At 39.4% G+C, this 15,090-nt stretch overlaps 1 long non-coding RNA gene across 3 annotated transcripts; it reads left to right on the top strand.

Annotated features, from left to right (window-relative positions):
• The first annotated feature begins 5,221 nt into the window (after positions 1–5,221).
• On the top strand, positions 5,222–14,573 carry LOC144382511 (uncharacterized). Of its 3 annotated transcripts, none has more exons than XR_013449520.1 (3): positions 5,222–5,243; positions 13,954–14,029; positions 14,340–14,573. It is a non-coding gene; the product is annotated as an uncharacterized LOC144382511 (long non-coding RNA). The 3 variants fall into 3 exon arrangements; XR_013449518.1 differs by lacking the exon at positions 5,222–5,243 and adding an exon at positions 5,256–5,328; XR_013449519.1 differs by lacking the exon at positions 5,222–5,243 and adding an exon at positions 5,362–5,467.
• Positions 14,574–15,090: the final 517 nt, after the last annotated feature.

Raw genomic sequence — 15,090 nt, 5'->3', positions numbered from 1 at the left:
GTGATCTTGGCCAAGTTGCTTCACATCTCTGGTATCAGAATGAGGAGATTGAAGTAAAAGATCTCAAAGTCTTCTACTTACTATAACATTCTCTTAGTCTATCAAAACAGAGAAGTGAGAGGTTTCAAGGGGATTAACATTTCATTTTGGTATCCCTCATTCTGTTACTGGTTTGAGAAAATTGGCCAAAATAGAGGGACAAAGCATGCATGCTCATCTCTCTAAATGAAAGAGAGATTAACTGTTTTAGGAAGATATGATTTACTTCTCAGAAATATAAAAATTGACACTGAAAGATCGCATTTGCCAAAATAGAATGTTTTTAAAATCAGAGATTCTCACCAAGCTCAATCCCTCTAAGATTCAAGTTCTTGTTTCCCCTCACTGTTGTCATAAATAATGCGGATAATAATTTTCCTGTGATAACACCTTTTTTTTTTTTTTCTGGAGCCATTGCATGTTACTGTTGGAAAAACAACTTTTCCTATTTCTAAGAAATGAGGCTTTCCTGAGAAAGCTCCTTGGACTTCTGAGATGCCAGACCAACCCTTTTTGTGCATGTATTTTACAAGTTTGCAGCTAAGTTGAGTGTGAAGGACCCCAAAGCCTGGATTTAAAAGTTGAAGAGGAAGTGCTTGGTAAAGCACATTCCTGCATTCTCTGAGCTCTCAACACGGAAAGGGCTTGAGATGTGCAGCAACTGGAAATATTAAGATGAATATACTCTCCAACAAATAAAGCTATTTTGATAGGTGGTTTGAAAAAAAAAGTCAGCATTAACTCTTCCCAGTTAGGCTCTTGCAATGAAAGAAAAAATAAACCATACTACCAGAGACCTGGACAGTTAAAGGGTCAGCTAGATCATTCTTGCCCCATTGGTTCAAACCTTCTCAGTCCTCATATGAAAGATAAGGCATTGACAGCTTTTCGGTGTGTTCTCTAACTTAGGCACTGGAGGGCTGATGGCGGTCAGCCTGTGCAAAATGGACCTTTTGCTAGCTGACATCGTATCAGAGAGTTAGGACTGATATTACACACATGCACATGCACACATGCACACGCACTTTGCACATATCCCAAGTTCAGCTGTTATGAGAGAAATGTTCTTTTCTGAGTATTTTGTTGACTATGCAGAAAGAGAAAAGAAATAGATTTTAGGTTTTTTTTTTTTAAAGTATTTTATTTATTTATTTGAGAGAGAGAGAGCACAGAGGGAGAGTGAGAGGGAGAAGCAGACTCCCCACTGGGCAGGGAGCCTGATACGGGGCTCGATCCTAGGACCCTGAGATCATGACCTGAGCCAAAGGCAGATGCTTAACTGACTGAGCCACCCAAGCACTCCAGATTTTAGTTTCTAAAGAGTCTTATAATTTTTTTTTGAAGACCCAGGACCCTAGGACCATGACCCGAGCCGAAGGCAGACGCTTAACGACTGAGCCACCCAGGTGCCCCAGTTTTTAAGGAGTCTTATTAGAACATTTCTCTTTTCTTTTATCATAAATTCTCATTTTCTATTTTCATCATCCTTTGCTTCTTTTCCATTAACAAGGCAAAAAGAACAAGGTAAGAAGCAGGTCATCCCCACTAAAGAAGCCTGCCCAGACATGGCAATTGCTTGTTCTTTTTCCACAAGACCCCTCTCCTTTGGCTATCATGGAGCATGCTCTTGAAAACAGGCTTATCATGCACTTATGTGAAGATAAGGAGTCCGTGGATCTTGTTTCATTAGACGTGGTATGAATTTGTGCAGAAAATGTCTTCTTGGGTTTCCCTTTCCAGTTCTGAAATATATATTGCATGAGTACGTGTGTGCCTATGCATGTACACATGTAGGAACACTCATACACAAATCCTTTTCTTTTCACTTCCATTTATTTAACAAACACCGTTGAGAGTTCATTCCCTGCCTGGGACTTCTCTGGGAGCTGGACTATGAGGAAAAATGAGAATAATCACGATCTTGTCTCTCATGGACCTTCTGTTTTTACTTGGGGGCAGATATTTGTCAATTTCTGTCAGTCTATCAGTGCAAACTGCAAGAAATGTTTTGAAGGCAAGCCTCACAGCACTTATGAATCTAAAGAGAAAAATGACAAGCTCTAAGAAGAGACAGTCTAATCGATAAATTTAGCTTCTAATAAGAAGCAGGGATAACTAAAATTTATCACCACGAAAGTCTTGTCTTGCAAGTCTTCCAGCTCTATTCTGAAAGCTCGCTAAGTTGGGAAGGGCTTTAGATAAGCTTTCAAGATTCTGAACTTGAACCTGGTATGGTTTGTGGTTTCCCTGTTGCTATGCAAAGCTCTTGCTGGCAACAGCCCATTATTAACAATGCTCCCTTGGAATTTTTTTTCCATGTGGAGAGGAGATAGGTTGACCATCCTGGTTGGCTTTTCCAAAGTGATTGTCTTGTGTTGTTTCGGATGCCATGAAAGTTCTGACTGAGTCTTGTAAGACCCTGGGTGAACAGGGATGCCTGACTCTCAGAGGAGGAAGGCTTCATGCAGCTGCTCTGTGTAGATGCCCACACACTTACCTTTCCGTGCATTACATAACCGGATATCATGCCCTGCTCCAGTCTTGTGGCCTTTTCATAACCAGCCCTTTTATGTGTTATGTGTAAAGTTTGAAAGAAAGCCGTCTTTGACCACCACGCCACAGAAATGAAGGTTTTGATTCCAGGTGTGTCAGGTAACAGAAAATTCTGGACTTGCATTTTTTCTTTACAATCAGTTTATATCCCTTCAGTGACATTTTCATTACTTTTGTGTGTCTGTTTGCAGATTTTTTTCTCCCTCCCTAAGTACATGGGATGTTATTTGTTATGCACCCTATGTTTATTTTAAGAAACTGGATCATTAAATCCACATCCCATGTTTTAGCAAATGACCTTCAAGTATTAAATGAGGTGAGGGTTGTTATTTTCAAGAAGAAAGGAAAGCTTTGTGAAAGCCCATACTGGGTGAATTTTCCAGTATCTGCTGATGTTCTCCCCATTGTTCCCAAGAAAACTGCTTGTCTAATCTCCAAAGCAGTGGTTATTTTATGCTCTACAAGAACCCAATCCTCCAAATAATGAGGCTGATGTAACTCGGGGTAGTCAAAAGGGGATAAATCCCGATGTAAGAAAACACAGTTCACTTTGTATATCTTTTAAGAGGTTAAGACTATGGTGATGCTCAGAAGTATTTGCCACACTGCTGAGGTAAGCACAACGCTTTAAAATGATCTTGTGACACCCACGGCATGATTGGTAATTAGCCAGAAATGTAAATGGTAGCTCAGCAAATCTCTTTATTATGTTAAAAGTGAGTTTAATTGCCAGGGGTTTGTTTTGCCTTTTTGCTTTCTTAAGTATGATGTAAGATTTCTCCAGCTGGAAAATCCCTTATTTGCTGACTTATATGGACTTTAATGTTGCCTGAGCTTTGGCCTTGTTTCCTACGTTGTGCCATTGATAAATTGCCTTTATCAATAAAATCCTCATTTTGTAACTACTGACAAGACCCAACGTGGTCCATCTTGGTATAGCCGAGGTAGGATCACCCAGATAACTGACCACATCTCACAGGACACGAAGAATCTGATTGCTAATGATTGTGTTCTCTGCCGTTCTCTTGAGCAGCAACTGAGTATGCTAATTTAATAGATGCTATTTTACAATAAGGGTTTAATGATATGCATTTTACCTCCTTCTAATAGGTTATTTTATTCCCTTTTTGTCTACATATACAGGTGGAATTAGTAGAAAGCCATTTTATTTTATTTTTTTATTATTTTTTAAAGATTTATTTATTTGAGAGAGAGAGAGAGAGACAAAGCGTGAGTGGTGGGAGGGGCAGAGGGAGAGGGAGAGAAATCCTCAAGCACACTCCCTGCTGAGCTCAGAGCATGACCTGGGACTTGATCTCAAGACCCTGAGATCATGACCTGAGCCAAAATCAAAAGTCAGATGCTTGACCGACTGAGCCACCCAGGTGCCCCAGTAGAAAGCTCTTTTAAAAATTAAAACTATCATAATTGGTCAAATCTATGGATAAAAGTTGCACTTTCTGGTCTCTTCACTTCCAGGGCAAGCCTTTCTCATCTGTACGAATATACTTTTCTTTGGGACATTAAGCAGGTTATTACTGTTTGCTTCTGGAATCCATAGTCCCAATTTTCAGTAGGTACTCAGAAAAGAAACAGCATATTATTCCCAGGAAAGAAACAAGCACATCTCTCTGGTTATACAGAGTAAGGTTCACTCCTAAAGAGCTCCTGTGACATTCATGTTTCACGTGTCAACTTGGCAAAAACATATTGAGACGTGGCATTCAGGAAGTGCCCACTGTGTTTGAAACCAAACATGAGCACACATGTGTATAAAAGAATGCTAAAAACCCCACAAAACTCCTACAATCCATTTGATGCCACCAGGTCCCCATAAAAGTGAAAGACATATAAGTGTCAGTGCAATGAAAATACGAACAAAACAAGCTAGTTTAATAGTGTAGTCAGAGAGAAAAAAATGAACTAGCGAGAGTGGAGTGAACTACCTTATAATTGCTGCTGGAAATTCCCATCCTCTCCACTTGCTTTGCATTGGCTCTAAAGGGATGGTATGACCCATAGAAATAAACTCAGTTCAGGGACAGCTTAGCCACAGGTGCAGCCCATGCATTTGTCCAGGGCAGTACATCCTGTGGGGGGGAGTCATAGAGCAGGGGAACCCAGATCTATGGCATCTCCTAAAGCACGTATCATAACTCCTGACCCAGGGCACACCCAGTGGGCACACACTCAGCTCAGGACTCTCGGTGATACTGTTTACTGGGGGCTTAATGTGAATTTTAAGGGGTCTAGAAACCACATAATTATTGTTCTTTGCCCTCAGTTGGCTTACAGTCTATGTTTGGATTCCCTGCGAGGCAGAATCTAGGATTTGGGCAGAAAATTTATCAAGGAGAGTCCTGAAGAACATCTGTGTAGGAGTGAAGAAAGCAGGATCAGACTGGGACAGAGGGAGAGGGTGAATTGACATGAGTTGCAATACAGACTTCAGTTAATTAGTAGTTTGGGGAGCTTTAGAGCTGGGATTGCCACGCAAGGTTGTTGCATATTGGGACGAGAGTGCCAGGACTTCATGCTTGCGAATCAACCAGTCTCTGGGGCAGGTTGTCTCCAGAAAGGGGCCTGACCTTGGGCAAGGCAAGTTTCTTCAGCCAAAAGAAGTCCCAGAGAAGGACTTGGCTGAGAGCTGGGTGAGTGAGGGCTTCAGTCCTGGAGGACGGGTGCTGGTGGTGCATGCCTACAAATCACACGCAGAGAATGGCAGCAACCTGCATGGTACACAGAAGTGGTTTTGGGTATGGCTCATGTGGACTTTCAGTTTTATAGGAATTCAGTTGCTGAGGAAAAGAATGAAAACAGGAGTACTCAGGACACAATGGATTTTTGATTATTCACCTTGATTCCTGTGACCTGGGTAAATTCACCTATTAATTATAGTTTTTATAATAGTTTTTTTTGTAACTACCTTGAGATTTTTCTATGTGCATATCTATGCCTTCTTCAAATGAAGACCGTTTTACTTATTCTTTTCCAATATGGATACTTTTTACTTCTTTTTACTTGTCCCGTTACATTATCTAGGACTTCCAGTACAATGTTGAGGTGAAGTTGGTGAGAGCAGACATCTTTGACTTGCTCTCGATCTTAGGTTGAAACATTCAATCTTTCACTACTAAATGTTAGTTTTTACCTAACCGAAATGTAGGTTTTACCTCTATTACTAATTTGCTGAAGGTATTTTTAACATGAATTTGTGTTGTATTTTGTCATACATGTCCCAAGTTTTGTTTATTCATTCACCTATCATACCTATCATAGGATATCTTGGTTGCTTCCAGGTTTTGGTGATTATGAATAAGTCTGCAATAAACATTTATAATCAGGTTTTTGTGGAGACCTAAGTTTGCGAATAAGTTGGGTAAATACCTAGAAATGTGATTGCTGGATTGTATGATAAAACTATTCAGCTCTGTAAGAAACTGCCAAACTGTCTTCCGGAGTGGCTGTAACATCTTCTATCCCCATCAACATAAGCCACGCATTAGTTTCTGTTGCTCCATATCTTTGCCAGCAATTGACAATTAACCATCCTGATAGTGGGCAGTGGTGTCTCATGTTTTAATTTGCATTTCTCTGGTGACATATGATGCTGAACATTTTTAGTAGGCTTTATTTGCCATCTGTACATCTTCCTTAGTGAGATGTCAAATTGAATCTTTTGTCTTTTCTAAATTGGGTTGCTTGCTTTCTTAGTGCCTAGTTCATCTTTTTAATATTCTTTGTGGTGAAATGGGAAGCATATATAACACACTGCTTCTGCAAACTGAAGTACAATGGCTGTCTCAAGGCAAAGCACTTGGATGATTGAGTTGCAAGCTGAACTAGCTGCTTTTTTCAGAGAACACCAGTTTCACTTGGGGAAAAAAAGTAACTGGTAAAAAATGTGCATAATTGGCAGTCATTATTACAAAAATTAATGGAGAAGACTTGTAACTTCAAGAAATCAGCTGCTATTTTTTTTGTTGCCAATGATAACATTTGAATTTGCAAGTGAAAATTAGAATTTTGGAAAATTTTGTCTGCCATGGTGGGCTTAAAACTTACTTCTCTTGTGATGACATTGGTAGTGATATTAACAAATGGAATTTTTGATAACATATAAGATGATGCATCAACATTCAGAACAGCTCCTTAATTCAGTGTAGCAAAAATTTTCCAACTGACCAATGTATAATTTAGCAAAATTATATATGGGTAAATTATCCATTCAAAGTGCAAAATAGGTTAATGGATTTTAATGCAGCTGGTGTAAGAAAAGCTCAAACTACCATTTTTCAAGTTCTGGCATACTATCAAAGAAAAATATCCACAATTATCTGTAAAGGCTATAAAAATAGCCCTCCCTTTTCTAACTACAAGGCTTTGTGAGGCTGGATTTTTTTTTTTATATATATACTTCAATTAAAATGGCCTATGGCAACAGATGAATGCAGAAGCAGATGTGGGAACTGGTGTCTTCTAATAAGCAAGACATTAAAGAAATTTGTGAAAAGAAAATAATGCCATTCTCAATTTTTGGAAGATACAGTTTTTTTAAAAAAACATTTTATTTATTTATCTGAGAGAAAGAGAGAATGAGAGAGATGGCACAAGTATGGGGAGGGGCAAAGGGAGAGGGAGAAGTAGATTCCGTGCTGAGCAGGGAGCCCTACATGGGGCTTGACCCCAGGACCCTGGGATCATGACCTGAGCCAAAGGCAGATGCTTAACCAACTGAGCCACCCAGGAGCCCCAAGATATAGGTTTTTATAAAAGCATTTCAGTTATGTTAGTAGACAATAGATTTATTATTTTATTTTACAAAATAAATATCTTTTAAAAATTCTCAGTTTTAATTTCTTAGGGGGCAAATATTGATAGATATAATTCACGTAAACAAACCTGCTATGACTGTCAGTGATTTTTTAAGAGTGCAAAGGGATCTTGAGAAGAAAAAGCTTGGGAATCATTGTTCTAAACACTACTTTAACATCATCCCATAAATTATAATATATTTGAATTCTAATTTTCATTCAGTTTAACATGTTTTCCAGTTTTCTTTCTGATTTCTTCTTTGTCCTACGGTTATTTAGAAGTATGCAGTTTAACTTCTAAATATCTAGGGATTTTCCAGATATCTTTCTGTTTTTGATTTCTAATTTAATACCATTGTGGTCAAAAAACAGTCTGGTTTCAATCCTTTTAAATTTATTGAGACATATTTTATGGCACACCATATGGTCTATCTTGGTGAATGTTCCATGTGCTCTTATAAGAAGTTATGTTCTGCTGCTTTGTGTGCAGTGTTCTACACATCTTCTTGATTGACTCTTTTATTATTATTTAATGTCCTTCCTTATCTCTGGCAATATTCCACACTCTGATGTCTACTTTTTCCAAAATAATATAGCCAATTCAGTCAGGTCTTGAGTTTTCATTTTTTTAGAGTCCAACAATCTCTGCCTTTTAATGGAGTGTTTAATCCATTTATATTTAAATAATTGTCAACATGATTGGTTTATGTGCTTTCTATTTACCCTATCTGATTATTGTTCTCTTTTTATTCTGTATTTTCTCTCCTTTGGGACTACTTGATTAGTTTTGGTATTCCCTTTTATCTCCTATATTGGCTTATTAGCGAATAGATTTTTGTATATTTGTTTTGTTTCGTTTTTAGTGGTTATTGTAGGCTTTGCTGTCCAATGCAGTAGCCACTAGCCACACACAGCTCAGTTCCTTAGTCATGCTGGCCGCATTCAAGTACTCATGATCTCAGTATGTTAAAGACTACCATCTTGGTTAGTGTAGATATAGAGCATCTCCATCACCACAAAAAGTTCTATGAAATAGTTCTGCTCTATGAAATAGTCACAGTATGCCTCTTTAGTTTATCACAGTCTCCATTCCAATAGCATTATACCACTTCACCTTTAATATAAGAACTTTCAAACCGTATGCTTCCATTTCTGCACACCTGTCTTTTGCGCTTTTGTTATAGCTTTTACTTCTGCATATGTCTTAATCCCCAACAACAAGTTATCAAGTTAGCTTTAAATGGTCAAATCTCTTCTTTAAAAATTAATAAATGAGAAATAAATATTCTATTTAATCTACATTTGCCTATCTAGCATTCTTCATTACTTTGTGGAAATTCGAGTTCTATCTGTAATTGTTTCCTTCAGCCTGAAAACCATCCTTTAACATTTCTTGTAGTCTGTGTCTACTGGCCGCAAATGATCTCAGCTTTGGTTAGTCTAAAAAATATGTGCTTATTCTTATCCCTTTTATCCAGAACATAACGTGTTGTTTTCCCTCTAGCGATCTTTTAAATTTTTTCCTTGATATTTGTTTCTTGTCATTTGATTATGATACACCTTGATGTAGTTTGCTCTGGTTTTTATCCTCTTTGGGTGCATTGATATTCTTGGATCTCTGGTTTATTGATTTCATCAAATTTGGAAATTTCTTGCCACTCTTTTCAAATATCTTTCCCTTCACTTCCCTGTTTCTGAAACTGTATGATAGACTTTGATATTATTCCATGGGTCACTGATGCCCCATTCATTTCTTTTAAGTCTTTGTTCTCTCTTTTCTTAGTTTAGATGGTTTCTTTTTTTTAAGATTTTATTTACTTATTTAGAGAGAGAAAGAGAGCACGAGCAGGGAGAGGGTAGACTGAGAGGGAAGAGAATCTCAAGTAGACTCCCACTGAGCATGGAGCCTGACATGGGGCTTGATTTCAGGACCCTAAGATCATGACCTGAACCGAAATCAAGAGTCAGATGCTTAACTGACTGAGCCACGCAGGTGCCCCAAGTTTAGATGTTTCTTCTGCCCTATCTACAAATTCACTGGTCTTTCTTCCTTAGTGTCTCATTTACTCTTATGCCCACACAGTGAATTTTTAAATTTCAAATGTTGTCTACCCTGATTCTAGAGATTCTTTTATTATTTTCATTTTCTCTTTTTATGTTTATGCTTTCCTTTAAACCTTTAAACATATTTATAATACTAGCTTTAAATCTTTTGGGTTTTTTTTGGTTTTCTGTCTCTTATCTCATTTTGTTTATGAGTCATATTTTCTTGTTTCTTCAAATGTCTGGTAATGTCTGATTACTTAGGTGTAGATACAGTGATTTTTGCGTTGTTGAGAGTTTGGATTTCATTTTCTTCCTTCAAACAGTGTTGAATTTTATTTTGGCAGACAGTTAAGTCCCTTGGGGGAGACCAGTTTATCCTTTTGATGTATATTTTCAAACTTTGTTTCGGTATGTCCACTAAAGCCTTTACCCTAGACCTAGTTTAGCTTACTCTGAAGCATCACCTTTCTGGGATTCCTAGCAGGTGTCATCAGTGTCCAACAAGGTACTTCTACTATGGTTTGTCAGAAAATAAACATTTTCTAACACCATGCCACTTTTCGAAGTTGCTCAACTCTCCAACAGCTTCTCTTTCTTTAGTAGTTCTTTGCCAGGACTTACGGAGTCTCATCCTGTGCATGACATTCAAGCTTGGTATTCAACCAACATTGAAGGGCCCCCATATGGATTTCAGGGGCTCTATCTCTGCTTAGCTACCTCCTAACTGGTACTCTGTTCCACAAACTCCAGTGGCTTCAGCCTTTCTTTTTTTTTAAAGATTTTATTTATTTATTTGACAGAGAGAGACACAGCGAGAGAAGGAACACAAGCAGGGGGAGTGGGAAAGGGAGAAGCAGGCTTCCCGCGGAGCAGGGAGCCCGAAGTGGGGCTCGATCCCAGGACCCTGGGATCATGACCTGAGCCGAAGGCAGACGCTTAATGACTGAGCCACCCAGGCGCCCCGGCTTCAGCCTTTCTGAACTCTAATCTTTGTCTCCTCAGTTCAGAGAGCCCATAGTGATCTGCTTGGTCCACCCCCCCCACCCTTTTTAAAGATTTTATTTATTTATTTGTCAGAAAGAGAGGGAGAGAGAGACAGAGAGTAAGCATAGGCAGGGGGAGTGGCAGACAGAAGAAGAAGCAGACTCCCCGAGTAGCAAGGAGCCCGATGCAGGACTAAATCCCAGGACCCTGAGATCATGACCTGAGCTGAAGGCAACCGCTTAACGAACTGAGCCACCCAGGCATCCCTTGGTTTCCCCCTTTTGTGCCAGGATATAGTAAATGCCTCCAGGAAAAATATCTGGGGTAATAGAAAGGCTTATATTCTTTGTTCACTTTTCGACAACATATTCTTGTGCTGATGGCTCTTCAATCTCTTAAAACTGTTGTTTTACATATTTGGTAGGCAGAGAGAGGTTGAGAGATAGAATCTTAAGCAGGCTCCACATCCAGTGTGGAGCCCAATGCAGGGCTCAGTCTCATGACCCTGAGATCATGACCTGAGCTGAAACAGAGAGTCAGACACTTAACCAACAGAGCCACTTGGGCGCCTGTTTTCTAGTTGTTTAAAGCAGGGGAGTTAGTTGGTACCAATTACTCCATCATGGTTGGAATCAGAAATCAACATTTAGTTTTGATACTGTATGAAATGAGGAATAACTGAATGTTTTTGAGAAAGACAGTGGCATGATAAATACTGTGTTTGAGAAAGCTCAGTATTGAGAAAGACAGATGAATTATTTAGTTGACAAACTAGAATAAGGAAAGCCATTTAGGGAGTGGTCAGTCAAGCATAGGATGAATAGAGCTTGCACTGAGATCCTGGTGATGGCAATGAACATGTAGGTATAGATAAGAAAACTTGTCTCTGGGGTTATTGTTCAACAGGAGTTGGACTGGGGCTGTATACCTGTTATGTTCCTGGGAGGACACCTGAAGGAAGGGAGCATATTAATAAGCAGTAAAGTTTACAGAGTGCCTACTGTATTCTTGATGCTTTACATATTTTATCTTATTTATTTCTCAAAACAACCCTGTGGATGTTATAATTCTAAGTGAATGTTATAATTTACAAGTGAAAAGACTGAGGATCAGGGAGATTAAGAAATTGGGATAAGTCAAACAAGATGGAAATGATAGCACCATTCAGCTTCAGATCTGGTTGTAGAATTCAAGCTCTTTCCTCAGTAATACTTTCTTTTTTTTTTTTTTTTTTAAAGATTTTATTTATTTATTTGAGAGAGAGAGAATGAGAGAGAGCAAGCACATGAGAGGGGGGAGGGTCAGAGGGAGAAGCAGACTCCCTGCTGAGCAGGGAGCCCGATGCGGGACTCGATCCAGGGACTCCAGGATCATGACCTGAGCCGAAGGCAGTCGCTTAACCAACTGAGCCACCCAGGCGCCCCTCAGTAATACTTTCTCTACAAAATAAAACAGGTGTAGCTTTTAGAAGCTATATTTATATTAGCGGAGGAATATTAGTAACATTGGGATTATAATGTACTAATACCTAAAGCTTTCTATCCAAGTAAAATTAGAAGTAAAAAAGACAAATCCCTGAAAGCTCCTACAAAGCCCCACCCAAGTCGAATTTGGAGGTGACTCTTTCATTCATTATAGTATATCAAAACCATCTTCTGTATTGTTTTAAAAGCCTCAGAATGACTTTGGGAATAAAAGAGAAAGTAGAGGCATGCTTGCTATTTTGCTAGACTCAGCAACAACTTTTTGATATGTTTGTACTTCTTTTCAAGAACATTAACCATCAATGCTGTGGATTGGCTGGGGATAAAGTGACCAACACGGCATTCTCTGTGAAGAAATTGGTTATTATCAGATATAAACCAGTAGCTTTTTTTGATGAAGACCCTGCTATTTTAACACAGGACCAGTAATTAGACTGGTTCTCACCCAAGTGGCTTAGTGATACTCCATAGAGAGGGACTTCTTTTTTTAAAAAAATCTTATTTATTTACTTATTTATTTAATTTTTTGATGTAGTGTTCCATGATTCATTGTTTGTGTATAACATCCAGTGCTCCGTTCAATATGTGCCTTCTTTAATACCCATCACCAGGCTAACCCATCCCCCCACCCCTCTCCCCTCTAGAACCCTCAGTTTGTTTCTCAGTGTCCATAGTCTCTCATGGTTCGTCTCTCCCTCCGATTTCCTCCCCCTTCATTTTTCCCTTCCTACTATCTTCTTCTTCTTCTTTTTTTTTTTAACATATAATGTATTATTTGTTTCAGAGGTACAGGTCTGTGATTCATCAGTCTTACACAATTCACAGCGCTCACCATAGCACATACCCTCCCCAATGTCTATCACCCAGCCACCCCATCCCTCCCACCCCCCGCCACTCCAGCAACCCTCAGTTTGTTTCTTGAGATTAAGAATTCTTCATATCAGTGAGATCATATGAAACATGTCTTTCTCTGATTGACTTATTTCGCTCAGCATAATACCCTCTAGCTCCATCCACGTCATTGCAAATGGCAAGATTTCTTTTTTTTTTTTTGATGGCCTGTAAATTATCCTGCTGCATAATATTCCCTTGTATATATATACCACTTCTTCTTTATCCATTCATCTGTTGATGGACATCTTGGCTCTTTCCGTAGTTTGGCTATTGTGGACATTGCTGCTATAAATATTGGGGTGCATGTACCCCTTCGGATCACTACATTTGTATCTTTGGGGTAAATACCCAGTGTGCAATTGCTGGGTTGTATGTTAGCTCTATTTTCAACTTTTTGAGGAACGTCCACACTGTTTTCCAGAGTGGCTGCACCAGTTTGCATTCCCACCAACAGTGTAGGAACATTCCCCTTTCTCTGCATCCCTGCCAACATCTGTTATTTCCTGACTTGTTAATTTTAGCCATTCTGACGGGTGTGAGGTGGTATCTCACTGAGGTTTTGATTTGGATTTCCCTGATGCCGAGCAATATTGAGCACTTTTTCATATCTCTGTTGGCTATTTGGATGTCTTCTTTGGAAAAATGTCTGTTCATGTCTTCTGCCCATTTGTTGATTGGATTATTTGTTCTTTGGGTGTTGAGTTTGATAAGTTCTTTATAGGTTTTGGATACTAGCCCTTTATCTGATATGTCATTTGCAAATATCTTCTCCCATTCTGTTGGTTGTCTTTTGGTTTTGTTGACTGTTTCCTTTGCTGTGCAAAAGCTTTTTATCTTTTTTTTTTTTTTTAATTTTTTTTAAAGATTTTATTTATTTATTTGACAGAGAGATAGAGAGAGAACACAAGTAGGCAGAGAAGCAGGCAGAGGGAGAGGGAGAAGCAGGCTCCCCGCAGAGCAGGGAGCCCGATGCGGGACTCCATCCCAGGACCCTGGGATCATGACCTGAGCCGAAGGCAGCCGCTTAACCGACTGAGCCACCCAGGCGCCCCAGCAAAAGCTTTTTATCTTGATGAAGTTGAGAGGGACTTCTCTTTGACTTTATACCTTTGACTACTCTTTTGCCCTCTCTTCCCTAGTATTCCCTCTACTTTCTTCTATTCCACTTGTACGCTGGGTCAGAAGGGACCTCCTCATCCCAACACTTTGCTAATGGTAAGTACTTTCAACAGCTGGAAACCCACAAATGAAAAGGCCTTGAGAGAAAATATATCTGTGTGTAAGTGCGTCTATTACAGAGGTCTTCTTTAAACCAATAACTGTCAAAAATATTCTGTCTGAAAGTGTTAACCAGAAGAATTTGTTGAATACTAGATAACAATATCAATCAGTGGCTATGATATTATAGAATATGCACTCACATATATAGCAGGGAGATCGTGAAGGCCTTAGGTAGACACAGTAGCGTCTGAATAAGGTTCCTGATCTAATTCTTTTTTACCTATGCTTTGTTGTGATATTTCAGAGCAAGATGACCAAATACTTCAGAAAATGGCCTTTGACCCACTGGGCTCTTCACCCTCTTGAAAAAGCCCTGCCAGGAGTCAGTTTCCACAGTCAATGCCAGAAGATGGGTCAGGCTCATCCCTTTCACCCCACTTAGCAGAGCTACAGATGTTATTCATATTCATCACAGTGTCCAGCCCTTTGACAAACGTTACAGAGTTCCTTGGCTCAATAAAAATCATGTGTCATCGAGTTCCCTGGGTTAAGTGCATGCTACTTAGAAAAGTATTTCCCTTCGTCTATTTGTTTGATGGGATGTTTGGAGACCTCCAACATCTGCATTTCAGTTGCAGCCTGTCTTTCCCTGTTCCACTGTTGCCAAATGCCCTTCTCTTGGCTCTACTCCATTCTCCAAGGTGCTCACTTGCCCTGCTCAGCTCTACACTTTGCTATCTTTCGGCAAGTCTTAATGTTTTCTAGACTCTGGTGGAATGTTGATATTCTCTACTCAAAATGCAGAATGCTGGGAGCAGAAGGAGGAGGCAGTGTAGCTTCACACAGTTTTATTATTTCCTGCCCTCAGTCTCAATCCCAAAAGCTGAAGATTATTTCCAAATGTGCCCTGCAGCCAATCCCATCATTACACGGATATTAGGTCCTACAACCCAGCATTGTGGCTTAGGCATCTCCATGCCTCGTGAGACCATGTGTGGGTTAAGTTTTGACATTGAAAAAAAAAAATAACAACCTTGTAGAACTGATTGAAAACA

The sequence above is a fragment of the Halichoerus grypus genome, chromosome 7, assembly GCF_964656455.1.
Source record: "Halichoerus grypus chromosome 7, mHalGry1.hap1.1, whole genome shotgun sequence".
Lineage (NCBI taxonomy): Eukaryota > Metazoa > Chordata > Mammalia > Carnivora > Phocidae > Halichoerus > Halichoerus grypus.
Note: the sequence above shows the minus strand (reverse complement) of the source record. Positions and strands in the feature narration are given on the sequence as shown.